The sequence below is a fragment of the Ambystoma mexicanum genome, chromosome 3p (assembly GCF_040938575.1).
Source record: "Ambystoma mexicanum isolate Mex_15411 chromosome 3p, UKY_AmexF1_1, whole genome shotgun sequence".
NCBI classification, from domain to species: Eukaryota; Metazoa; Chordata; class Amphibia; order Caudata; family Ambystomatidae; genus Ambystoma; species Ambystoma mexicanum.
The window spans coordinates 414,133,996-414,160,858 of NC_090925.1; positions in this window are offsets into that span (position 1 = coordinate 414,133,996).

The following is a 26,863-nucleotide window of genomic DNA, read 5'->3' on the forward strand; positions in this document are numbered from 1 at the left end:
TCCTCCATGGCAGCAAGCATGTGGGTGTTGAAGGTCTGATTCTGGAGGATGATAGTGCGGAGATACCCATGCAGAACCTCACGGGTTGCCTACATTTCTGCACGCATGGCCTCGCATGATGCCCGGATCTTCTCACGGGTTGCCTGCAGCTCAGCTGAGAGCGAACGTGTGAGCTGCTCCAGCTGCTGTTCTGCCCTGAAATTTCGGGAAGCCTCAAGTTCAAGCAGAGTCTCCCTGATGTTATGGAGTTCTACCCTCAGGGCTTCCCTGTGGCCCTGTGACTCTATTGATATGGTTTCGCGCAGAGTCTCCAGTGCCGCCCGTCCGTCCCTGTTGGATGCCAACATGTCTTCCCTGTGTGATTGGCAAATGGAGTCTGTTGCCTGCTGTTGTTGCTCCATCTGCCTTTCATGGGGGATAATGGAAGTGGCCACCCTCTCCATTGCCTGAGCCATCATTTCAACTGATGCTGCCTGTTGGGTTGCCATACCGTACATGGAGTTTTCCCATATAGTATTGTCTGGTGGCGCACGGCCACCGCATTGGCGGGCACCACACCTGTTTGGGGAAAGGCGATCTGCACCTTAATGTGCTGGCACTGCCTGAGGCTGCAGGACTGCATTCCCCCTCTGATCTGCTGGCCCAGGAACAGGATCAGATGTTGTGGAGTGTGACCCTGCATCCGTAACCACCAAAGGCGGACCTACCAACACTGACATCCCCATAGAGGGTTCTACCCCTGGTGCAGGTGGGTTGGACAGAACAGAATCCCTGCCAGAAGCACTCACCTGCGACAGCACATAAGTCTGATTCAGCACCTGAATAGAGGTCTGGGGAGGTGCACCCAGAGGCACCCCTCGACAGAATGGTCTGCAGTAAGATTGGGTTTTCACCCACCACCACACCACGTCCTCTACTGGTGCTCGGTCATGGCTAATATCCCTCCTGGGTCTGCACCATCTCCCCAACCTCACCAGCATCAAGTGCGTCATCACCTGCAAAAACATGAAATACAACAAATGCAAACAGACATGAGCACCATAGTACACACATAGGCCTGACAAGACAGAGATCCTGTACATGATTTACACATGTCCCACATGACTATAACCCTGGCATGCATGCGCTGTCAATGAGTTGGAAGGGGAGGCAAAAAGCAGACACTGAGGACACCAAGATGGAAAAGCAACACACTTGCTGCATGGTGGGTAGAACTGGCATCACACATTAGCCTGTGAGTGGCATGTCCAATACACATACATGACACATTCCAGCACACAGATGGCATGTAGCATAGCCATGGTACATTACACAACTACAGCGATATGTCAGTGAATGAGTACTGTCACCCATCCATGTGAGATGGACATGATGAGATGAAAAATGGTAAATAGTGTGGCAAAAGATGCATGTGCCATACACTGAAACACATCCAGTGTACAATAATACAGTGATTGTAGGCAGATGTACACATCAATGGTGGGTCACTTTAACATAACAGCAAACAACTATCATGTTCCACATTCAATTCATTTAATGTGAGCAGGCCAATACTCAATCAGCCTGAATGGTCTAATCATTCACATAACAAGGCAACAAATGTGGGCCAATGTGGGCTGTAATCAATGACAGAAGCATGTCACATATGTGGTATTAGTGCTGAAAAATGACTAGCAAATATGGGAGAATTGAAACAATCAGCCAGAAGGAACACTGAAAAAATCTGGACAATGTTGTTGCAAGATGACAGGTCAAGGGCAACTGCAGTAATGTGACGCTAATTGGCTACTGTGGGCAGAAGGGATACTGTCATACCCAAATCCAAGGCACGTGAATGTATTGGAGGAAGCACATGGGTGACCCATACCACTCAGGAGTACACACCCTCACCTGGCACTCAATCAGAACCTGTTACCCAAACAACATACACATGGATTACAGACACATGCATGGGCACTCACCGGACAATGCGTCGTAATCAGGTAGGCCTCCCACGCCTTGGATCTGTTCCTCTGTGACAAAGGTTCCAGCAACAGACTCATGTTCAGTGAGTTGGTTGTCCTCTGGTGGAGACCCACCGCCAGTCACCAGAGTAGAGGCATGATTTGAGGCCAGCTTGTTCTTTGCTCTGCGTTTCAGGTCATTCCATCGCTTGTAGCAATCATCAGCTGTGCACCTCACAAATCCAAGGGCACTAATGTGGGCCGCGATGGTCTGCCAGTGTGCCCTACATTGACCAAGTGTGGTCTTGCACCCTGCAGTCACCACCATTTCGCGGCTATGTTCCGACACATAGGCCACAAGTGCATCAAGTACGGCGTCATTAAAGCTAGGCTTCCTCGACGTGCCGGAGTGTGTAGCCGTGTCTGGAGTCTCAGCCTGTAGTGCCAGAGCACCCTTCTTCTTCTTTTTCAAAGGTGGTGCGGATCCTGAGTGGCTTACGCCGCTCTGGTCTGGAGGGGCAGAAGCGCCGGTGGACTGTGTACTAGGATTATGCGAAGGCTCAATGACCATAGGTCTTGGTGCAGGCATTGGCTGCAGGGTGATGTTGGCAGGGGCAACGTCGGTCTGATGGACCTGGACCGACACTGTCCTGGCTGGGAGACTCAGAGCTGGGGTGGATAGAGCTGCAGCTGCCCCTGCAGCCTCCCCACCCTGCCTACTTGGGGAAGCAGATGACATTGCTGCCCCAGATACACGTGGCCTGGTGACAACAACTTGCACCGCCACACGTGGCTTAGACTTGCTGACCTGGATGTCAGCCTAGGAGTCTTCCTGTGCCGGTTCAGGTGCCACAATGGGCAGGTCCAACAAGGGCTGAGCTGGGATGGTGTCAGCTACGTTTCCCACAACCATGGTGGGGTGGGGCATGGGTGACCCTGATTGGTCCTCCACACATGGGGGTCTAGGGGCACCCTGCAAATCCTGGCCATGTCCCCTACCGCGCCCACCACGCCCACCTTTTGAAGGTCAGCCACCTTTGCCTCCTTTAACGCTTGGTCGCCTCCCAACCATGGCACTGATGTTGTTGTGCGTATGGGAGTGGCAGTAAACTATTGTCCTGGGCAATTGGGGGTGAAAGGGGTAGGGTACTAGATGGAATTCGTACCCTAGTGCTCTAGCAAGGCTGTCTGTGACCCCTGGGGGAAGATGACGGATCAAGCAACGCACAGGCACCCCGAAAACAAAAATGAACGTGCACGCAACCCCTCGTAGACCACGTGCATGGAAAAATGAACACAAAAATAAGCGTACGCGTAATACACGCAGCCTACAATGACCTCTGAAGGGGTACGCCACACACAGGGCAAGCACAGTTGGTAAATACGTGCGCGACTCACCATATGCCTGGAAAAAGAACGTGAAAAAGATTTGCGTGTGCGCGTTGGCAACACCCCCGCCAAAGGAAGAATTGTACGCTGTCTGGGGAAACAGGACAAAAGAAGAAGTGAACGCTGTTTGAGGAAAAAGGGCCAACCAAAAAATTGAACGCTGTCAGAGGTAACAGGGAGTACGAACTTGAAACGCTGTTAAGTAATCGCGTGTGAACCGACAAGAAGTACAAAATTCATCCACTCGCTCTCCACGAAAAGCATGTACAAGTAAATGGTGTCCTACACGTACCTTTTAAACTGGCCCACACGTACAACGTCACTTACCCTTGTTCGCGCTAAGGCCCTTTCCTCCAATTACATGAGCTGACACTCAGACGTGCAGTTTTTGCACGTGTACGATGAACATGCACCTGTGTTGAGGGAAACGCCGTGCACATCACGTCACAGATGCGCTTACGCGCTAGAGGGCCTTTGGTCCAATGAATTTGCGTACGTGCAGTGTATTCACGTGCTGATTCACTATGTTCACGTCACAAGGGAAACGCCCACGCATGTAACGTCACAGACGCGCGTAGGCCCTTTCCTTGGATTACACGCATTCACACGCGGACATGCAGTTTTTGCATGTGCGCTGAACCACTATGCCCACGTCATGAGGGAAACGCTGGTGCGCTTAACGTCACAGATGCGCTTACGCGGTAAGGGCCTTTCCTCGAATTACACGCAGACGTGCAAGATTTTCACGTGCCAAATCACTCCGTATCAAGCTGGCCACGCAACAACACACGGAAGACCACGCTCCTGCCCAGAAGGCTGAATTACTGCCCCCCGAGCCCTGAGCACGCTCCCACCTGCCATCTGCTGCTGCCTGCCTGCCTGCTGCCCACGTGCCCTGCTATTTGGTGCCTGCACGTCAGCAAGGGTTCCAGTTGCTGTGTCCACCCCTGCTGGAACAGAAGACTCCTGACTGGGATACCATCGCTCCACAGCCCAGCCCCAGGACCCAGTTGCCCACCCACACCTGCCTCGGGGGTCACCATGTTGGGGCAAACACCATCTGAGACCACTGGCGACCCCCAGCCAGAGAGGCAGAGGGCCACCAGCTTTAGTGTGAAGGAAGTTGGTGTCCTGGTGGAGCATGTCCTGGGGCATTTTGATGCCCTCTTCGGAACATCAGGCGCCAACAAGGAAGGACGGGAGAAGATCTGGGACGACGTAGTGGTTGCCATCAACGCGGAGGGGGTGGCAACCCGCAACATCAAGTACGTCAAGAAGCGCTGGGGGGACTTCAGGTCCAGGACCCTCTACAATGCCCGGCTGTAACGCTCACCTGACTCCCACGGAGGCGCTGGCCTGGTTCGCGCTGCTGTGACCTCTTCTAAGGTGATGCGCAGGGTTCGGAAGACGGACTGGACCGGGCCCCCAAATCTGGCTTGTCTGACTCGCAGAAGTATCCTTCTGTAGGCGAAAATAGGGGATTAACTGTCTGCGGGGTAATGCAATCAGCCTCCCACTTTCCCCTCTCACCCTCCTCGAAACCCTTCTGTGATTCCTCGTAGCGTCTCACCTTAGGGTCTGGAAGGACGAGCTCTCCATCCTGCTTCTGATGCAGGGGCGCGTTGGTATCCAGTTACTTCACTGGATTTTCGGATTGGTGAGAACCAAACTTGCTTGGCTTCCAGGTAAGTTTTTTGATAAGAGGTTCCCCTTGTGTCCATGCATTAATGTACTAATGCTAGTGTCTTTTCCCCATAGGGGCCGGGGTACGGAATGCCAGGGAACAGGCACCGACCCGAGATGAGAGGTGAAATCCTTGTAGAAATCAGGTAAGTCTTTAATGAGCGTTTTTTGGTAATGTCTTTTCATTCGCTCATTAACGCTGATGTCTCTTTTTCCCCTTAGGGGCCGGGGTCTGGAAATGCCAGGATGCGGCGCGGACCCGAAATGAAGAGGGAATGAATCAACAGGTAAGTCTTAACATGGAGATTTAGCTTTCCTTATTCCCTTCTCTCTCTCACCTTTTGTTCTGGTCTTTTTCTCCCTAGGCGCTGGGGCGTGACTGCGAATCCGGATGATCGCTGCTGAACATGGAGGCGCCCTGTAAAGGTGTGTGGAATGCGGCGCTGCAGCGATCGACGCGAAGAGCTTTTAAATAAAAGTCTTGCTTTTCAGGATTGTCGGCGAGATGTCTCCGGGATGGGGATTTAGCAGGTAAGGACTTTTCCTTCTTCTGTTCTCTTCTTCTCTTCCTTTGCAGGTGATCCAGGATGCTGGCAGGCGTGGCAGAAGTCAGGATGCAGGAGCAAACACAGTGAGCGTCCAGCTGCTAGATGCAGAACAACGCGAAGCATGTGTGGCTGTTCGGGTGGGGTTTAAATAGCCTTGGAAGAAGTTCCAGGTGTGTATCCTTCCTCCAATCAGGTATGTATCCTTCCCCGACCACGCCCGGATGGTAAATTAGTCCCACAGGTAAAGTAGTTCCTTTCAGGCCTCAAGGAGGCCGGGATCCTGCAGCATGGTCTGCATCAGGTAAGTGCACCCAAGCACTTCCATAATGAGCCTGGCGTCTATGGCACCAGGACTGATGTCTTTTATGAGCCTGGCGCCATAGGCGCCAGGACACTGTCCAAAGGGCCCCTATATGGGGTTGCTGGGTCCTTCCTTGGGGACTGGATGTCCGCTTTCGGGGACACAGGGCTTGAACCGGCTCCCCAGGAGCAGGCATCATGACAGCACTCCCCCCCAAGGCCCCTCCCAAGGTTGTTCCCTCCGGGGGTTTTGGTTTGTCTAGGAAGAGTCGGTCGAATTTCCTGACTAATCGAGGTGCATGCACATGGTCGCTGGGTTCCCACGACCTCTCCTGAGGACCGTACTCCTTCCAATCAATTAGGTAGAACAGTTTTGACCTAAACATTTTTGAGTCTAAAATGTTCTTCACTTCGAATTCGGGCTCCCCATCTGTTAGTATAGGTTCTGGAGGTTTGAGTAGTCGGGTTCCGGGTACCACTGGTTTCAGAAGTGACACATGAAAAACAGGGTGAATTCGCATACTAGCTGGTAAATCAAGTTTAACAGCCACTGGGTTAATTATTGCCGTAATAGAATAAGGTCCCAGATATTTTGGGTTAAAAGTTCGAGGCCCTTTGAGTGGTAAATGTCTGGTAGCTAACCACACTTGATCCCCAATCTGACACGGAGGTGCTTCATTCCGATGTAGATCAGCATTCTCCTTGTATTTTCTCTTGGCTTGTTGTAAATGCGTAGTTGCCTCTTTGAATGCTTGGGTAATTGTAGAATGCAGATGTTCTACTGCAGGCATTCCGAGGTTCTGATGTGAGTCAAGGTTTGAGGTTCGAGGGTGATGCCCAAACAAAGTATAAAAAGGACTGTGGCCAGTTCCAGAGTGTACCGAATTATTATATGCGTATTCAGCTATCCAAAGAATGTCTTTCCAGTTGCTTTCAGATTGCTGTAACATACACCGTAAGTATTGCTCAAGGGTCTGATTTGTCCTCTCGGTCTGACCATCGGTCTGAGGGTGGTGACTGGTCGATAATCTTACGTCGATCTGCGCCATTTGACAACATTTGCGCCAGAAGTGGGAAATGAATTGGCTTCCCCAGTCAGAGATTAGTATAGATGGTAATCCATGTAGCCGAACAATATTTTCGAGGAATTCTTTGGCTAGGACAGAAGCTGAAGGTAACCTTTCAAAGGAATAAAGTGGGCCATTTTGGAAAACAAATCCACAATTACCAGAATAGTATTGTACCCCGAACAAGGAGGCAGGCCCGTAATAAAATCCATTGATAGGGTGTGCCAGGGTGCTGGCGGTATGTCTAGAGGTTGAAGGAGACCGGCTGGTCTTTTCTTTTGACTTTTACTTTGGGCGCAAACACCACAGGACATCACAAAAGATTTAACATCTTTTCGCCAAGAGGGCCACCAAAATTGTCGTTTCACCTTTTCCTCTGTCTTGGCAATACCGGGGTGTCCCTCTATTAATGCATCATGATAACCGGAAATAACTAGTTCATGTAATTCCTTATGTGGCAGGAATAAGCGTCCTTGGAAATAAGGTAAAACATTATCTATGGTAAAGTCTGATCCCTTTTGTATCCAATCCTGTAAGGTTGTAGGATCCAGGAGTTGTTTCACTCTGGCTTGAATGTCTTCAAGCGTCTGTAACAAAGTCAGGCCTAGAATCCTCTGTTCGGGAATTATTGGTACTGGTTCTGAGTTTGTATCAGATTCTCCCATTCCAATTCGGGATAAGGCGTCTGCTTTGCCATTCTTGCAGCCAGGTCGATAGGTAATCACGAAATCCAATTCAGCGAAAAACAAAGCCCATCGGAGCTGCCGTGATGACTGATCCATGGCGGTTTTCAAATACTGTAAATTCCGGTGATCAGTGATCACTGTGATGGTATGTCGAGCGCCAAGCAGATAATGCCGCCAGGCTTTAAAAGCGGACTTAATGGCTAACTGTTCTTTGTCTGTGATTGCATAATTAACCTCGGGTGCCAAGAATTTTCTGGACCAAAATGCTACGGGATGCAGTTGGTTGGTTTCGGGATCTCTTTGGGACAGGACAGCTCCCATGGCTAGGCTGGATGCGTCAGTCTCAACGACATAAGGGAGATCTGGACGTGGGTGTTTCAATATAGGTGCGGAGGTAAACTTAGCTTTTAAATCCTGAAAGGCCTGCTCGGCTTCTTCAGACCATTCAAAACGTTTATTTTTCCTCAAGAGTGCAGTAATAGGTTGTACCACGCGTGAAAATTCTGGGATAAACCTGCGATAGAAATTGGCAAAGCCGAGCATGCTTTGAACCCCTTTTACAGAGCTAGGTGATGGCCATTTGAGGATGGCATCCACTTTTCTTGAGTCCATTCGGACTCCTTTGGATGTCAGGATGAAACCTAGAAACTCGACTTCTGTGGTATGGAAAACACATTTCTCCAATTTAGCAAATAGTTTGTGTTGGCGCAGTTTTTCAAGTACTGCCCTGACGTGTTTTCTGTGATCAGATTCCGAAGAGGAGTACACCAGAATGTCATCGATATATACGACAACAAAAATATCAATGAGTTCCCGAAGGACATCATTCATGAAGTATTGGGAGGCAGCCGGCGCGTTACACAATCCGAAAGGCATCACCTGGTACTTGAATAATCCGTATTTAGTACGGAAGGCAGTTTTCCATTCGTCGCCTTCTTTAACTCGTACCAGATGATAAGCCCCCCGGAGATCTAACTTGGTGTATATGCAAGCGTCCTTCACCTGGTCAAGGAGTTCAGAGATCAGAGGCAGAGGATAACGGTTTTTAACCGTTATCTGGTTCAATGCACGGTAATCGATACAAGTTCTAAGGTCGCCTTCTTTTTTGGGCACGAAGAACAAAGCCGAGGATGCCGGAGACTTTGACGGGCGAATAAAACCATTAGCTAGGTATTGATCCAAATATTGTCTCAATTGCAGATTCTCAGGTTCGGTAAGGGCATAAATCCTGCTACCAGGGGGTTGTGCACCGGGCACCAGATCGATTTGGCAATCGTACGATCTGTGAGGAGGTAACGTGTTGGCCTGTTCCTTTTGGAAGACGTCCTGAAAGTCTTGGTATTCCGGAGGTAGTTGCATGGAGGCAGAGGTTACAGATGCTAGATTAATCTTCAGGTTTTCTGGGTAGCAGGTTTGTGTACAATCCGGGAAGGTTATTCTCTTAGCTCGCCAATCAATTCGAGGATTATGTGTCTCTAACCAAGGGATTCCAAGAATAACCTGAAACTGTGGAGCCTTGATTACATCAAACACAACACCCTCCCGATGGCCGTCGGGACCAATAAGAGTCACCTCAGTAGTGTAATGTGTTACCGGTCCAGAGGCAATTTCAGTTCCATCGACTGTGGTGATGACATCTTTGCTGGTTTTAGGACGGAGAGGGAGGTTAATCCTAGAGACCAATTCACGATCCACATAGTTTCCAATAGCCCCACTATCGATGTATGCCTTTATTGCATGCAACCGCTTAGGCTGTTCTGGATCTACGAGAACCATTGGCACAATGAAATGCAAGGTCTGAGAGTTAGTTTTCAAGCTTGTCAAGCGGACCCTTACACTTGTCGGGCGGAGTCATTTCCCGAAACAGAGTCTTCATGGTTTTTATCAGCGGCTCCTACCACCTTTCGGGGCGGTTTTGCCAGGCAATCTCGTAGAAAGTGTCCAGAATTCCCACAATAAAGACATAATTTTAACTGCCGCCTCCTTTCACGTTCCTTTTAAGTTAAAGGTCCTTTAACCCCTCCAATTTGCATAGGCTCAGAGACATCAACTCCCTTGGGATTAGCATGGGTCTTGACCAACACCCGGGTCTCAAACCTGGACCGATCTGCTTTTCTGTTTTGAAGTCTGTGATCCAATTGGACCACTAAGTCTATATACTCTGTGCATTCTTTGGGCGGATTTACAACTTGGGCCAAGACATCTTTAAGTTCTCCGCGTAGGCCTCGATAAAACAACGTGACTCTTTTATCCTCTGGCCATCCCGTTTCCACAATTAGTCTATTAAAGGTTCCAATATAGGATAGGAGGTCCTGATTGCCCTGTCGCAGGGATAGAAGTTCGTCATCCAGAGCCTGCCCCTGAGAGTGTCGAGCAAATAACCTTTCCATGCTTGCTTGAAACCTTTGAAAATCACGGAGAATCGGGTCATCTTGAATAACCAGTGGAACTGACCAATCGGCAGCGCAGCCGCTGAGATATGACAATACAAAGGCTACCTTGGTCTGATCATTAGGGAAGGCCCCAGGTCTGCATAGGAAGTGCAAACGACACTGAATCATGAATATGGCAAATCGTTTGGGGTCCCCAGCAAAGCGTTCGGGTGGGGCCAGCAGCATGTTTCCAGGTAGATTAATCTGCACAGGGTTACTGGAAACCACAGGAGCGGGGTTCCCTCCGGAACCGGGTAGAGGAGTTTGCCCAGCTTGACCTTGCAAAAGCTGTCTGGCCAGGTCATCAGTTCTTTCCTTTGATATTATTAATTCCCTCCTGAGGGCATTAGTCTCTTGACGAGCGGCATGTACTTCATCCCGTAATTCCCCCAGTAATTGGGCCAACTGATCAGTCTCAGAACTTTCCATAGCGCCTGGGTGGGAATTTGTAGGAAGGCTTCGCGTTCTGTAACGGTCACCTGACTCCCACGGAGGCGCTGGCCTGGTTCGCGCTGCTGTGACCTCTTCTAAGGTGATGCGCAGGGTTCGGAAGACGGACTGGACCGGGCCCCCAAATCTGGCTTGTCTGGCTCGCAGAAGTATCCTTCTGTAGGCGAAAATAGGGGATTAACTGTCTGCGGGGTAATGCAATCAGCCTCCCACTTTCCCCTCTCACCCTCCTCGAAACCCTTCTGTGATTCCTCGTAGCGTCTCACCTTAGGGTCTGGAAGGACGAGCTCTCCATCCGGCTTCTGATGCAGGGGCGCGTTGGTATCCAGTTACTTCACTGGATTTTCGGATTGGTGAGAACCAAACTTGCTTGGCTTCCAGGTAAGTTTTTTGATAAGAGGTTCCCCTTGTGTCCATGCATTAGTCAAAAAGACACTAGACACTAATGCTAGTGTCTTTTTCCCCATAGGGGCCGGGGTACGGAATGCCGGGGAACAGGCACCGACCCGAGATGAGAGGTGAAATACTTGTAGAAATCAGGTAAGTCTTAAATGAGCGTTTTTTGGTAATGTCTTTTCATTCGCTCATTAATGCTGATGTCTCTTTTTCCCCTTAGGGGCCGGGGTCCGGAAATGCCAGGATGCAGCGCGGACCCGAAATGAAGAGGGAATGAATCAACAGGTAAGTCTTAACATGGAGATTTAGCTTTCCTTATTTCCTTCTCTCTCTGACCTTTTGTTCCGGTCTTTTTCTCCCTAGGCGCTGGGGCGTGACTGCGAATCCGGATGATCTCTGCTGAACATGGAGGCACCCTGCAAAGGTGAGTGGAATGCGGCGCTGCAGCGATCGACGCGATGAGCTTTTAAATAAAAGTCTTCCTTTTCAGGATTGTCGGCGAGATGTCTTCGGGATGCGGATTTAGCAGGTAAGGACTTTTCCTTCTTCTGTTCTCTTCTTCTCTTCCTTTGCAGGTGATCCAGGATGCTGGCAGGCGTGGCAGAAGTCAGGATGCAGGAGCAGACACGGTGTGCGTCCAGCTGCTAGATGCAGAACAACGCGAAGCACTTGTGGCTGTTCGGGTGGGGTTTAAACAGCCTTGGAAGAAGTTCCAGGTATGTATCCTTCCTCCAATCAGGTATGTGTCCTTCCCCGACCACGCCCGGATGGTAAATTAGTCCCGCAGGTAAAGTAGTTCCTTTCAGGCCTCAAGGAGGCCGGGATCCTGCAGCATGGTCTGCATCAGGTAAGTGCACCCAAGCACTTCCATAATGAGCCTGGCGCCTATGGCGCCAGGACTGATGTCTTTTATTAGCCTGGCGCCATAGGCGCCAGGACACTGTCCAAAGGGCCCCTATATGGGGTTGCTGGGTCCTTCCTTGGGGACTGGATGTCCGCTTTCGGGGACGCAGGGCTTGATCCGGCTCCCCGGGAGCGAGCATCATGACACCGGCGCCTCGCGGAGGGGGGCAGGGTCAGCATGAGTGATATCCAGATGAGGGTCCTGGAACGCGTATGCCCAGCCCTCCACGCCCAGATCCTTCGGAGGAAGACCCGTCTGGAGTTGAGCGGTAAGTGGCCAAGCATTGGTGTGTGAGACAGGGCATGTTGCAGTGTACTGGTAGTCTGATACTTGCCTGTATGTGTGACATAGGCCATGTATGGATGTGTGTGTGCATGGTCATGCATTTGAGACCAGTAATGTGTGAACCACATGGTTGGTGCATGTGTTACAATGCAACATGGGGAGCTGTATGCCAAATGCACACATGAAAGCATGCCAGTCTCTGTTCTTGGAAATGGAGGGGGTGTGAGGGATGGGTGCTGCTGTCATGTATATGTATGGTGCACATGTGTGTGTGTCTGAGAAGTGTGTGTGTGACTTTGAAACGCCATGGATGCATGACACATGTCCGTGATGATGTGTACATTCACTCATGCAGTGCGGTCACGGTTGTATGCACCGTGTCTATCCACTGTGTCTGTGGTGTACAAGCCATGATGCATGATCCTCCAGTGATGTGTGTGCATGGGATCAGTGTGAGCCATGATGTGAGTTTGAAGGCAACATTTTGGTTAATAGAGGCCCTTGTACATGGATGCTAATGTTGACTGCACGTGCCGTGCCTGTTTCTGCATGTGTGTTGCGTGCATTCACCCATGTGTTGTGGAGGGACAGGATGGAAGTGACGTTTGACACTGCCACTCATGTGTTATTGCTTCCTGTCTAGGGGAATATTGTACTGTACCCTGATGCTTGTGTTCTATGTCTCCCTCTACGCAGCGTCAAGTGAAGAAGAGGGCGGAGACGGCACTGTGGAGCCAAGCGGCGGGGATGCCTCCACCGGGCGGCGACGCAAGGCCCAGCCACCCTCCCAGGACTTGCCATCATCCGGGAGTGAGGGGGCTGGTGCCACGTCTGCCACTACGACTGTGGCGGAAGGACCGGGTGAGCCCCCACAGGGGCTTGCAATGGCGGAAGACGGTGTGGAGACATCCAGGTTGGTGCTCTCCACAGAGGAGGAGGAGCCCGCTACTGAGCCGCACATGGGGCCTGGTGGGGGTAGTACCACTGGTGCAAGTGGTGCAGTCCAGGGCCAGGGTCAGGAGGCAGCACAGGTCACCGCGGAGGGGCCTGTGCATGTCGCTGTCCTTGACCGTGTGACTGCACCACCATGCACCAGCAGGGATGCCCCGTCCCAGGCCGGTCCGCAGGTAGGGGAGAGTGCCATGTCATCTGCCTCTCCACTGCCTGCGGACAAGGGGTCCCATGAATGTATGGGCTCCATCCTGATTGGTGTCGCGTTGCGCACGCGTGACATTCATGATGACGTGCGTTTGTCCTGGGCAGAGAACGCACGCCATCACGAACAGCAGCGCCGTGACTTGGCACTGTTGGGAGGGGCCCATGGCTTCCTCCATGTGACGCGCCCTCGGCCGGATCTCTCCTCCTCTGTGGAGACTATGCGCCAGTCGTTCTCCCTGCCGTCTTCCGGCCCAGATTCCACCAGGGCCCCCTTTGGACCTGGCCTGACCAACACAGCCAGCTTGGTGGAGATCCCATCCTTGCCACAGTCGGGAGTCGGCGGTCCAGCAGGGGTGGACACCACAACTGGAGACCAGCTGATGGAGGATGTGCAGGCATCATCGGACAGGGCACATGGACAGCAGCAGCAGCAGCAGGAGTAGGCTCTAGGTGGGAGCAATGATGGCTCGGGGCCATTGACACCAGGGGGGCAGGCATCGGCCAGAGGGCAGGAGGACCCTGGAATGGGTGTGTCTTCTGTGTGGCTGCAGTTGGGCCAGCGTATAGGTGCGGAGCGGCGGCGGGCAGAAGAGGCACGGCTCACCATGGTCAGGGCGGAGTTCTCCATGCGTCGGGCGTTGAGATGGGTCGAGACCTCGGGCCAGGACAGAGGCCCGCCTCCAGCAAATATACATGTAGTTTGATGATGCCCTGGCCGAAAACATCACTGAGTGAGCCGCAGGACTTGCCCGCCGCCATTGTAAATAGTTTATAGTGTTAGGTTTCCTTTTCTTTTTTTTTATTTTGGGGCTTTTGGACTATGCCCCACACTTTTGTATATAGTTTTTTTGTTAGGTAGGGTATTAGATAGGTTTCATTTATTTTGTTGGGCTCATGGACCCTTGAAAATTGGATTTTACATAGTTGGACGTTGGATTTATTTGGACATTTTAATTTCATTTCACCATGGATCAATGGATTTACCTTTTTGCGTTTCATTTGGATTTGGTTTGGTGGACAGAGAGTTTTGGCCATTTTTCTTTTGGATTACATGGGTTTTTTTGAGGAATTTTTTAATTTTTAGTTGGACATGCATTTCATTTCATGTTTGCCATTATTTTATGCTTTAATTACTTTAAATTGATTTTCATGTTAATACATTTTGATGTTTTACTTCAATGTGTGGGATTCGCTCATTGGGTTCATGCATGTCGACAAGTGGGTTTACTCAATCAATGGCAACCTGTGTGTGTGTGACGGACATGTGTTGATGTACATAGTTGACTTTTGGTTTGTGGCATGAGATGGGCATGTCACTGCTGGGTGGGTGAGTGGGTGGGGGGACATGAGTGGGACATGAGATGGGCATGTCACTGCTGGGTGGGTGAGTGGGTGGGGGGACATGAGTGGGGGCCTGCTGGCAGGTGCCCCTCACTGCTGGGGGGTGGGGGTGCTGGGGCACATGACTGGGGGCCTGCTGGCAGGTGCCCCTCACTGCTGGGGGGTGGGAGTGCTGGGGGACATGAGTGGGACATGAGTGGGGGCCTGCTGGCAGGTGCCCCTCACTGCTGGGGGCTGAGGGTGCAGGGGGTGCTGGGAGACATGAGTGGGGGCCTGTTGGCAGGTGCCCCTCACTGCTGGGGGGTGGGGGTGCTGGGGGACATGGGTGGGACATGAGTGGGGGCCTGCTGGCAGGTGCCCCTCACTGCTGGGGGTTGGGGGTGCAGGGGGTGCTGGGGGACATGAGTGGGGGCCTGCTGGCAGGTGCCCCTCACTGCTGGGGGCTGAGGGTGCAGGGGGTGCTGGGAGACATGAGTGGGGGCCTGTTGGCAGGTGCCCCTCACTGCTGGGGGGTGGGGGTGCTGGGGGACATGAGTGGGGGCCTGCTGGCAGGTTCCCCTCACTGCTAGGGGGTGGGGGTGCTGGGGGACATGAGTGGGACATGAGTGGGGGCCTGCTGGCAGGTGCCCCTCACTGCTGGGGGGCGGGGGTGCTGAGGGACATGAGTAGGACATGAGTGGGGGCCTGCTGGCAGGTGCCCCTCACTGCTGGGGGTGCAGGGGGTTCTGGGGGACATGAGTGGGGGCCTGCTGGCAGGTGCCCCTCACTGCTGGGGGTTGGGGGTGCTGGGGGACATGAGTGGGACATGAGTGGGGGCCTGGTGGCAGGTGCCCCTCACTGCTGGGGGGTGGGGTGCTGGGGGACATGAGTGGGGGCCTGCAGGCAGGTGCCCCTCACTGCTGGGGGCTGAGGGTGCAGGGGGTGCTGGGAGACATGAGTGGGGGCCTGTTGGCAGGTGCCCCTCACTGCTGGGGGGTGGGGGTGCTGGGGGACATGAGTGGGACATGAGTGGGGGCCTGCTGGCAGGTGCCCCTCACTGCTGGGGGTTGGGGGTGCAGGGGGTGCTGGGGGACATGAGTGGGGGCCTGCTGGCAGGTGCCCCTCACTGCTGGGGGCTGAGGGTGCAGGGGGTGCTGGGAGACATGAGTGGGGGCCTGTTGGCAGGTGCCCCTCACTGCTGGGGGGTGGGGGTGCTGGGGGACATGAGTGGGACATGAGTGGGGGCCTGCTGGCAGGTGCCCCTCACTGCTAGGGGGTGGGGGTGCTGGGGGACATGAGTGGGACATGAGTGGGGGCCTGCTGGCAGGTGCCCCTCACTGCTGGGGGGCGGGGGTGCTGAGGGACATGAGTGGGACATGAGTGGGGGCCTGCTGGCAGGTGCCCCTCACTGCTGGGGGTGCAGGGGGTTCTGGGGGACATGAGTGGGGGCCTGCTGGCAGGTGCCCCTCACTGCTGGGGGTTGGGGGTGCTGGGGGACATGAGTGGGACATGAGTGGGGGCCTGGTGGCAGGTGCCCCTCACTGCTGGGGGGTGGGGTGCTGGGGGACATGAGTGGGGGCCTGCTGGCAGGTGCCCTTCACTGCTGGGGGGTGGGGGTGCTGGGGGACATGAGTGGGACATGAGTGGGGGCCTGCTGGCAGGTGCCCCTCACTGCTGGGGGGACAGGGTGCAGGGGGTGCTGGGGGACATGAGTGGGGGCCTGCTGGCAGGTGCCCCTCACTGCTGGGGGTGGGGCTGCTGGGGGACATGAGTGGGGGCCTGCTGGCAGGTGCCCCTCACTGCTGGGGGGTGGGGGTGCTGGGGGACATGAGTTGGGACCTGCTGGCAGGTGCCCCTCACTGCTGTGGGGTGGGGGTGATGGGGGACATGAGTGGGGCCCTGATGGCAGGTGCCACTCACTGCTGGGGGACATGAGTGGGACATGAGTGGGGGCCTGCTGGCAGGTGCCCCTTACTGCTAGGGGTGGGGGTGCTGGGGGACATGAGTGGGACATGTGTGGGGGCCTGCTGGCAGGTGCCCTTCACTACTGGGGGGTGGGGGTGCTAGGGGACATGAGTTGGTGATCATTAGTGCAAGGTAACATGTGGCCTGGCTGAGGGCATGCCCATGGTGGATGGACTGCCTGCGGGACATGACCAGGGGTGCTGGGTAGTCCCCTGTGGTGTGGGTTGCCTGCAGGGTCCGTAGAGGGGGTAGAGGGCACACCTGTGAGAACCCACACTGCCAATTGACATGTGGGACTCCCCGCGCACCCCCCTGGATACACGTACCCTGCTCTGACAGTGAAAGCACGTGTGGAACTTCCCCGTACAGCGTTATACACGTACCCCGCTCGCACAGGCCCAATCGCGTGTGAAATTCCTGCGCAACCCAGTAATCCACGTACCCCGCTCGCACAGGCCCAATCACGTGTGAAACTTCCCGCGCACCCCCCAAATCCACGTATCCCGCACGCACAGGGCCTGCCGCGTGTGAAACTTCCCGTGCACCCCAGTAATCCACGTACCCCGCTCGCACATGCCCAATCGTGTGTGATACTTCCCGCGCACCCCAGTAATCCAGGTAGCCTGCACGCACAGGGCCTGCCACTTGTGAAACTTCCCGCGCACCTCCCAAATCAACGTACCCTGCACGCACAGCGCCAATCACGTGTGAAACTTCCCGCGCACCCCAGTAATCCACGTAGCCCGCACGCACAGGGCCTGCCGCGTGTGAAACTTCCCACGCACCCCCCAAATCCACGTACCCCGCACGCACAGGGCCAATCATGTGTGAAACTTCCTGCGCACCCCAGTAATCCACGTAGCACGCATGCACAGGGCATGCCGCGTGTGAAACCTCCCGCGCACCCCCCAAATCCACGTACCCCACATGCACAGGGCCAATCACGTGTGGAACTTCCCGCGCACCCCCCAAATCCACGTAACCCGCACGCACAGGGCCAATCGCATGTGAAACTTCCCACGCACCCCAGTAATCCACATAGCTCGCAAGCACAGGGCCTGCCGCTTGTGAAATTCCTGCGCACCCCCCAAATCCACGTACCCCGCACGCACAGGGCCAATCGCATGTGAAACTTCCCGCACACCACAGTAATCCACGTAGCCTGCACGCACAGGGCCTGCCGCATCTAAAACTTCCCGCTCACCCCCCAAATCCACGTACCCCGCACGCACAGGGCCAATCGCGTGTGAAACTTTCCTCGCACCCCAGTAATTCACCTAGCCTGCACGCACAGGTCCTGCCGCCTGTGAAACTTCCCGTGCATCCCCCAAATCCACGTACCCCGCACACACAGGGCCAATCGCGTGTCAAACCTCCCGCGCACCCCAGTAATCCACGTAGCTTGCAGGCACAGGGCCTGCCGCATGTGAAACTTCCCATGCACCCCCCAAATCCACGTACCCCACACGCACAGGGCCAATCGCGTGTGAAACTTCCCGCGCACCCCAGTAATCCACGTAGCCTGCACGCACAGGGCCTGCCGCATGTGAAACTTCCCGCGCACCCCCCAAATCCATGTACCCCGCATGCACAGGGCCAATCGTGTGTGAAACTTCCTGTGCACCCCAGTAATCCACGTAGCCCATATGCACAGGGCCTGCCGCGTGTGAAACTTGCCGCTCACCCCCCAAATCCACATACCCCGCACGCACAGGAACAATCGTGTGTGAAACTTCGCACGCACCCCAGTAATCCACATAGCCCGCACGCACAGGGCGTTTTCGTGGTTGTGAGCCTGTGCTCCATGTATGGGATTTGTGCGCTGTACATGGTGCACGGGGAGGGGTTGGGGCTTAACTGGTACTGCTGCAGGGTCGCTGCGCCACTCTGCACTACGGCTGGTTTTGGATGTTAAAATCCATGAATACGCTGTGCGCGGAAATGGATTTTAGTGCACGCAGCTGGCGCAGAAAGTCGCACGCGCACAATGTGCGCCAGCCGCGTGCGCCACTTGTACGCAGAATTCTATGAATTACCCCGTTGATAAAATAAAATAAATTAATGAAAGGCCAGGAAAGTATGGACAGCCAAGATTGACCTGTCAGTATGAGAAACTTCGGTCAGAATTCCACAAAAGAACATATGAGATTAAGTAACAAGAACATTATTTATATGTTTATGAAAACATGTTGATTTATCTATTACAGATGTAAAAAGGTCATTTCTGGAGCACGGGAGGAATGTCTATATGACCTTAGTGGAGTATAGTGATACAATAGAAAGAAACATTATTAAAAAGGTAAGTAATAGTGGACAAATAGAGTGAGAAGGTAAGTACCATTGGATTCAGCAAGTGTGTGAATCACCTCATTGATCTTGATTAGGAGAAAGAGGACCTAGGTGAGTACAGAAAAAGATAGTAAGGGATACAGTATTTTTAAACATAACATGTTTTCCTAAGAAAGGTGTAAACAGGGGTAAATACAAAATAGTACATGTATGCCAGTATGGCCATATCTAGTGAAGAGATTGAAGACGACTTTTGGATGGAAGGTGGAGTAACCGTTTTATGATTATGGTGATAGAGAGTATTGAATATGTTTACCTGTTAAATGCATGTAGAGGTAGGCAAAACATTGTATGCCCTCTATGCCATGCTTAAATGCACTTAATAGGATCAGTGCGTCTTTCCAAGATCATGGGTAGGTAGATTAGTGTTGGTAGGGTGGCAAAAGTGTAAATTACGTATCAACAGAATAAATACAGCAAAGAAAGAAGAGACTGCGGTCCCACGCCATTAGGAGGAGGACTACAAAAGTGCAGAGAAGATGTTCAGCAGCATAGCAGAGAAGATTAAAAACAGGCCTACCACTACATAATGTTAACAAAAGAAAATAATAATTGATGAAAGTGCACCATTGTTTCTATTTTTAAAGAAAACAAGCTTGCATTCTATTTGGCCAAAGATATAAAGATATGACCCCAGCAACATCGTCTTAAAGGAAAACATGAGCAACAAAGGTCTATTCTAGGGAAATACTGTTTTCTTTGCTAGTTTATCATGACTTTGCCTCTATTTTGGTTTCTGCAGGGAGCAAAGAACAATGTTAATCATGGATGCGCCAAGAAGAAAGAAGAGTGGCGGCTAAAGAAGACAACATCCTTTTTAAAAAAAAAAAAGAGAGAGAAAAAATGTTTTGAGATTTGTTATGTTGTCTGTTTTGTCTTTTATTATTTGTATTATAAAGAAGGGGAGAATGTAACCCCATTGGTGGGAAGAATGTCACAACCACAGAGAAAAGCTTTATAAAAAAATAAAAGAAAAAATGTTTTCTTTGTCACTTAAAAAAAGAAATGTTGGTGATGATGGTTGGGTTTTTAGCATAGCACTAAGTTGGATAAAATGGAGTGTCAGCCCATGAAAAGGTGGGGTAAGTGAAAGTAAAACAACTAATGTGTGCTTGTTGGTCTCATGTCACAGACACACCCTGGTATGAGCATATATGAACATAGGTGACACTAAGGTATGCATGAAAGGGAGAAAGAATAAGCCATTCTATTACATTAGAAAAAGAGGAAATTCAGTAGCAATTATTTTGGGAGGTAGGAGTGCTTTAAAGAAAAGGATGTAATGTTTAGATTTTAGGAGGAAGTACTGATGACAAATGTACTTATTTTTCAAGAAACTCACCCAGTTTTTATATTACAGATGGATGGGCAGTACCTGCACCCCAGGTGATTGAAGGCAACCAATCCTGTGAGCAGGGAGAGAAAAGCCTGTATTGTCAACATTCCCAGTCACAACTGAAAATAAAATCAATGACTCTCTTTATGAAGCTCCCCCATCCTTGTGCCTCACAGAACATGCAATATCTCCTTGACTATCTTGTTTAAAGAAGAAGAAGAATGGCCTATAAATTAAGGTGCCCTTGAACTAGCTGTAAAGCAGCCAAGAAAACATATAAATGATACATGGACTAAATGAAAAGTCCTTGGACCTGAAATAAGGAACACAAAGAATCAGGTGGAAGATGCGCAGCTGGAAGACGAATGATATGTCAGTCAGAAGATGAACTAGAAGTGAATGGGGAATAAGGCAGGGACTAAGAAGGTGTCATGGAATGGGAGGAAAGAGAAAATATGAATGAGAAAAGTGACTTAAATAGAAGTAATAGTAAAAAATGACCTGGTGGGTTCCCTCAAGGGATAGCAAATGTTGTCCTACCAATATCTTCCGATTTTCGTGGTGGCTGAAATCACTTGCTGAGCATGTTATTTAACATTTAGGGGTCGATTCATGGAACAAACGTGCGCCGAAAATCCCAGCGCAAGCAGGCGCAAGGAATGCGCTGCACGTGTATACCACTGTTGCGCGCACAGCAAAAGCGCACATAGCGCGGCGCACACAACAAAAGTGGGCGGAACAGTGGGCGTAACACGCAGAATGGGGAATAACGCGTGAAAAAGAAGGAGTAACTGGGGAAGTACTGCAGGGAACTACACGGAACGCCCACACGCACACGAACAACCCGTATTCATGGATTTGAATATGGGAAACCCGCGCACGGCAAAAGACGCGCATAGGCATCAACGCGTCCGGCACAGGAAGGCAAGCGGAAGCGTCCCCACGCACAGTATAAAAGTGCGCGCAAACAAAAAACACGTATATACCGCTGCAATTAATGCCCCATTTCTCGCAGCACTGATCGTGGGACACCGCAGGAGGAGGAGAATAGCCAGGGCATGCATTTTTTCACCCTGGACAAGCCTTTTTTGGATGCCTGACAACCACGTCTACCTCAGGTATAGGTTTCCACCTCATATCATCCTAGACCTGGTCAGAGAGTAGGAAAATGACCTTACATCCCCCACCCTCTGCTCCCAAGCATTGAGCCCCTTGGAGAAGGTGCTCAATGTCCTGCATTTTTTGGCCACTGGGTCATTTCAGCGGACTACTGCCATAGTGGGGGGGTCTCACAGGCCACGCAGTCACGCTGCCTACACCAGGTCTTGGCAATCATGACAGCGCGCCCCTCAGTCCGCAGGCACATATATATGCCCAGAACACCTGCAGAAAGGCAGGCCGTTGTCCAGGACTTTTACAGGGTGGCACACTTCCCCAAAGTGCTTGGTGCCATAGATTGCACCCATGTGGCCCTACGTCCACCTAGGGCCACTGAGCACATCTACTGAAACCGCAAGCATTGGCATTCCATCAACGAGCAGGTGCTATGTGATGCAAAGGGAATCATCACCTCTGTCTATGCAAACTACCCTGGCTCCACCCATGACAGTTTCATATACAGAATGTCCGTCCTGAGCCGGGCCCTGGAAGCTGGGCAGCATGGCGACACATGGCTCCTAGGTGAGTACAAATGCCTGTGCACATGCATGCATGTCACACACACACACACAAATACACAAACCCCAATAATCACAACCACCATCACCTCTCCAGGGGACAGTGCCTACTCTCTGAGCAACCACATGATGACGCCAATCCGGAAGCCCACCACAGCACCCCAGGTAAGATGCAACGCTGCCCATATTGCAACCAGGGCCATAGTGGAGCGCACATTCGGAGTGCTCAAGTCACACTTCCGCTCCCTTGACCGCTCTGGCGGGCAGCTACTCTATGCACCACAGTAGTGTGCAGGATCATTGTGGCAGCATGTGTCCTGCACAATGTTGCAACACGGCAGGGCGTACGGGTGGACATGGTGGTGCCCCCACATCCCCAACCACAGGCAAAGGCGCTGCCCATGGGAGGGGACAGGGCACATGGCAAGGAAGCCCGGACCCAGCTTGTGGCCACATTTTTCACCTAAACTCCCACCCCTGCAGAGTGCACACAGGCCTGGCACATACCAGGTGACAATCGATGATGACAAAGAGACAGTCAACTGTCACAACCTTACCATCCTGAGAATGTTGCCATGGAAGTGCCAAGTTGTGTGCATCCCTAGCTACTTAAACATAAGCAATCCTGTGTGACCAAAAGGCACACATGCAAGGTGTGAATCACACAGACCTGTAAAACAGGCCATGACTATCACTGGTATGTCACCCAAACCCTCCCAAACCACAACATGACATGGCAAGCAATAGCTATACACCAACACAGTACCAATAAGGTACACATTGACATGTGGAAAATGTAAAGTGGCATCACACAATGATGCCTGACATGGAATCAGATGAAATGACTGACCAACAATCTCCCACCCAAAAGAAGTCATACCCAAATGTATTCCAACAGTTGTAGTTGTAACATAACAATGAATGCCTGTCTACATGCACATTGTGCATTGCAAAATCAACACTGCAGCTTCTGTGTGCCGTGCACACCTCCTGCAACACACTGCTCAGTGAACAGCATAGTGAACAGCCATTGTGTGTGACGCACACCCTGAGCATAACATCTAAGCGACAAACTACATCAAAAAGCAAATTACGCATGTACAGGATCCACAATTGGTCATAGATCATGTGCTGCAGGGACACAGTGGGCACCAGAAGGCAAACAGAGTGTATATGTGGACATGGAAGGGTGGTTGTAAATGTAGTGGATCATAGTGTGAGTGTGTGGGTCAGTAGGGACATGCACTCAATATATGCATGTGCAATCAAGTGACCATCAGTTTCCTCTACACATCACATGTGAACATTCACCATGTGTACACCCCAGCATGTCAAGCCACAACTATTCCCTCACACCTGAAAGGTAAACACAACACATGAACAGGCATTGATCAGCAGAATACATCATGTACATAGGATACTGCAATTACAATATCAGGGTGTGCATCACACTGTAGGGCAAGGCAACTGTCAACAACAAAACACCACCTCCCTCCCTCACAAATCACCATGACCCACTGAAAAACTGCACCTGGGTTATGTAGCCTTCATCCTTGATTTTCACCTGGCCACTGGATCACCCTTCCCCTTTGTCACCATCTCCCACCTTGTGTGCAAAAAGCATCCAGCACCCTCATAGGCCACCTTGACTTGCAAAAACACCACATCAAAGAGAACTCAAAGCAGGCCAACACATAAGCCAAGCAAAAGGCCTGCAGGCAGCAAAACAAACCAGAATAGCCTCCAGTAGATGACTTGAAGTAGCAGTACCTCACATAGCCCAAGTACTACCACAATGACGTAACAACCAAGGTAGCACAGTAAAACAATGTCACAACAGGGTGTGTACCATGTGTGTTACATAACACAGAACGATGCATCACAAACTGATGTGTACTGTCACAGCTCCCGTGTACAGGCGCAGGAGTTGCATGAACCAACCACCCCCACCGTGGTCTGGGTGCCTGCAAGGTCAAACTCACACAGGCCTCTGAGACCCTGGTGGGGATGGAGGGTCAGGGATATGCAGTCGGGACAGGCATTGCTATACTGGATAACCGGAATGCGGGGCAGGAGAGGGGAGTAGGATTGACACGGGAAAGTAGGAAATGCACAAAACTGTACTACTCACATGAACACATACACAAGTACACCAAACTTGATCATCATGCACATAGCAACAAATTACTCAAATGGAAGACAAAGAGAAACATATCTCTGGGGTGAGTGCTGGCCTCCTGCCTGCACACTCTCAGGTCCGATAACAGGAGCAGTTCAATGCTGCAAAGAGAGCCACAGTTACTAATCTGTGCATGCCCATAACACACAAACACACCACCATATATGCCCCAAACTAACAAACTACTCTACAAAAAAACAATCTGGTGTGGATGCTTCGTACCCATACGTAACATTACCCCTGTGATGGTTCATACACAGTCAATGCAGTAAGTCAGGCGCCGGTGGGTGCGTGGCAAATGGAAGACCAATGTGTCACGATTTACACAACATGCAATGTTCCCTGGGTAAGCATCCAGACGCATATAGCAAGGTATGACTTCAGAACAAGTCGTGTTCCACCATGACCGAAATAAAGTAGGTAGTGCATGTGTCATTCTACATGGAAATGAAATGCACTGCACACGAGTCTGTCCCTTGCTGTCTGTCCCTGTGAGCTGCTTCTTTCCATGTCTTGCAACGCTACATGGCTAATACAAGTGCCTCAATGGACCATGGTGGACCGTTGGGTATGTGCCACTGCCCCTGCAGGTGCTCCAGACAACTTTCCCATCAACTAGCCATTAGTCCACCAACACATCTCAGCTGTATTGTGCGCTTCAACACCAATATTTGTCTAAGCTCACCGTCAATGCTGCTAATAAGCATGCATGTGCAACTGGCCAGGTGGAAGGTTTACTGTGTTGTGGCCCCCCTGTGCTGCTCACCTTGCCTGGAGTCCCTTGAAACACGTCAGTTGTTTTCGGATGTATGAGCGCAATCCCTGTGCCTCTGCTTGCGCACACATGCGCATGTCGGCACCACCAAACGTGTCCAGCTTGCAGACGTCCAATGGCCCATGTCTGCTGGCAAAGGTGGCCTGGAGGCTCATCCCCCTGCAGAAAGGGCATGAAACACATGATTAATGCTTTAAATTCATCTGTGTGTGTCTCTTCAGGCATTTCATGACTGGACCATGTCAGAGACGTACATCAGAAATCACACCATCAGTCCGTCTTTCACAGGCAAAGTGTGGAACACACTATCTACGGCATGAATTGCAACAAGCACATGTACAATAAAGATAAGAAACATACTACACAATGCATAGCAATTAATGTACACATGAATCATGAAACCCCCCATCCCATCTAGCGAAAGAAGAACAGTGGTCAATAACACCCCTATCATCCCCACTAGGAGTGTTAACACAAGTTCGACAGCAGCAGACATGCCACAGATATGGCAGTCCAAAGCCCTTGCGTAATAGGCTGTTACAGCGAACCATCCTTGCGAGCCCATGGATAAGGGAAGCAGGAGTGGCATATGTGAGTCAAGGACCCCAAGCTGCAAACACATACACAAGACAAGCTTGAAGGGCTCAGCTGGAACAGACAGTGGATGCTTTCGAAAGCCACAAAGCACCACACTGTCACATGAAAGCACAATAGGCAAGCAATTTTAAACTATATTAACTAATTACACTAACTATGAAAAACCTACATTACCTAATTAAACTAACTATCAAATAGAAACTTAACTAACTAAACTAAAAGAAAAATTCAAAATGGCCACATACGACCCAGGGGGGGGGAATCCGGGAGGCAGGAGGTACAGGGTGCTGCTCAACACCCACATGCAATGATGTTGAGAAAAAAGCTGTGTGCAACCTCTCCTCTGCCCGCTCCCTCAGAGACATCATAAGGATACCCAGAGTGGATCTGAGGGAAGCATACTCCTCCCTCAAGGCCTCCATGTGTGCCTCTGCGTGAGCAGCAATTGCTCGACGCAAAGACACCATCTCAGCCTGGCGTGACCTGTCTGAGGCCGCCATGCCCAGCCTGAGCGAGCGGGCTGTGGACCGTGCCGCCTGCTGCTGGAGAAGCACCTGCCTAGCAGGGGCGAGCACGGATTGGGCCACACGCTCCATGGTCACAGCGATGTTCTCCATTGCTGCCCCCTGGCGTTCAGAATTGGCAGTCATGTCTCTCTCCCACTCAGTATACAGTGGTTGCACGCGGCGACTGCGTTGCAGGGCTTGACCCCTGAGGGGACTCAAGGACTAGGTGTCCTCGTTGTGTTGGCACCGCCTGCGGCTGCACGACTACATGCCCCCGTCGACGTGATGGCCCAGGCACATAAGTGACTGGTGTGGAGGGTGACCCTGCGTCCCGATCCACCACAGGTGGAGGTTCCAAGACTGTTTGACCCCTCGGTGCAGGTGTCGCGGACAGAGGAGTACCCACATCAGAATCACTCACCCCTGACATATGGACCTGATGCTCATCCAATTCGACATGGACGTCAGAGTGGTCATCAGGGCTGGACTCATTGCCAGCCAGAGACAAGGTGGACTGTAGCCTACCACCCCACGACCCCCACTTGTGCCGGGTTGCTGTAGTGATAACAACCCTGTGCCTCGCATGACAACACCATCCTCTGGCTCCATTGCGTCATCATCTGAAAAAGTAGAGAGAAAAAAGGTCACTACACATGTTAGAAGCACACAACACACATAGACATCACACAGACAACAAACACATCAATCAGACATGTCACACACAAAAGAGAACCTGCCATGCATGCTGGGTCAACTTGACACTGCTTATGTGATTAGGCATGTAGAATGGTGTCATTTTGCACAGAAGTGGGTCAATGCAGTGCAGCAATTTTGTACATTACTCTCTGTCTACATGTACAAGTACTTCATGATGTGTACCTGAAAATGTGAAGGCAGTGCAAGGTCAACTTCAGCCATC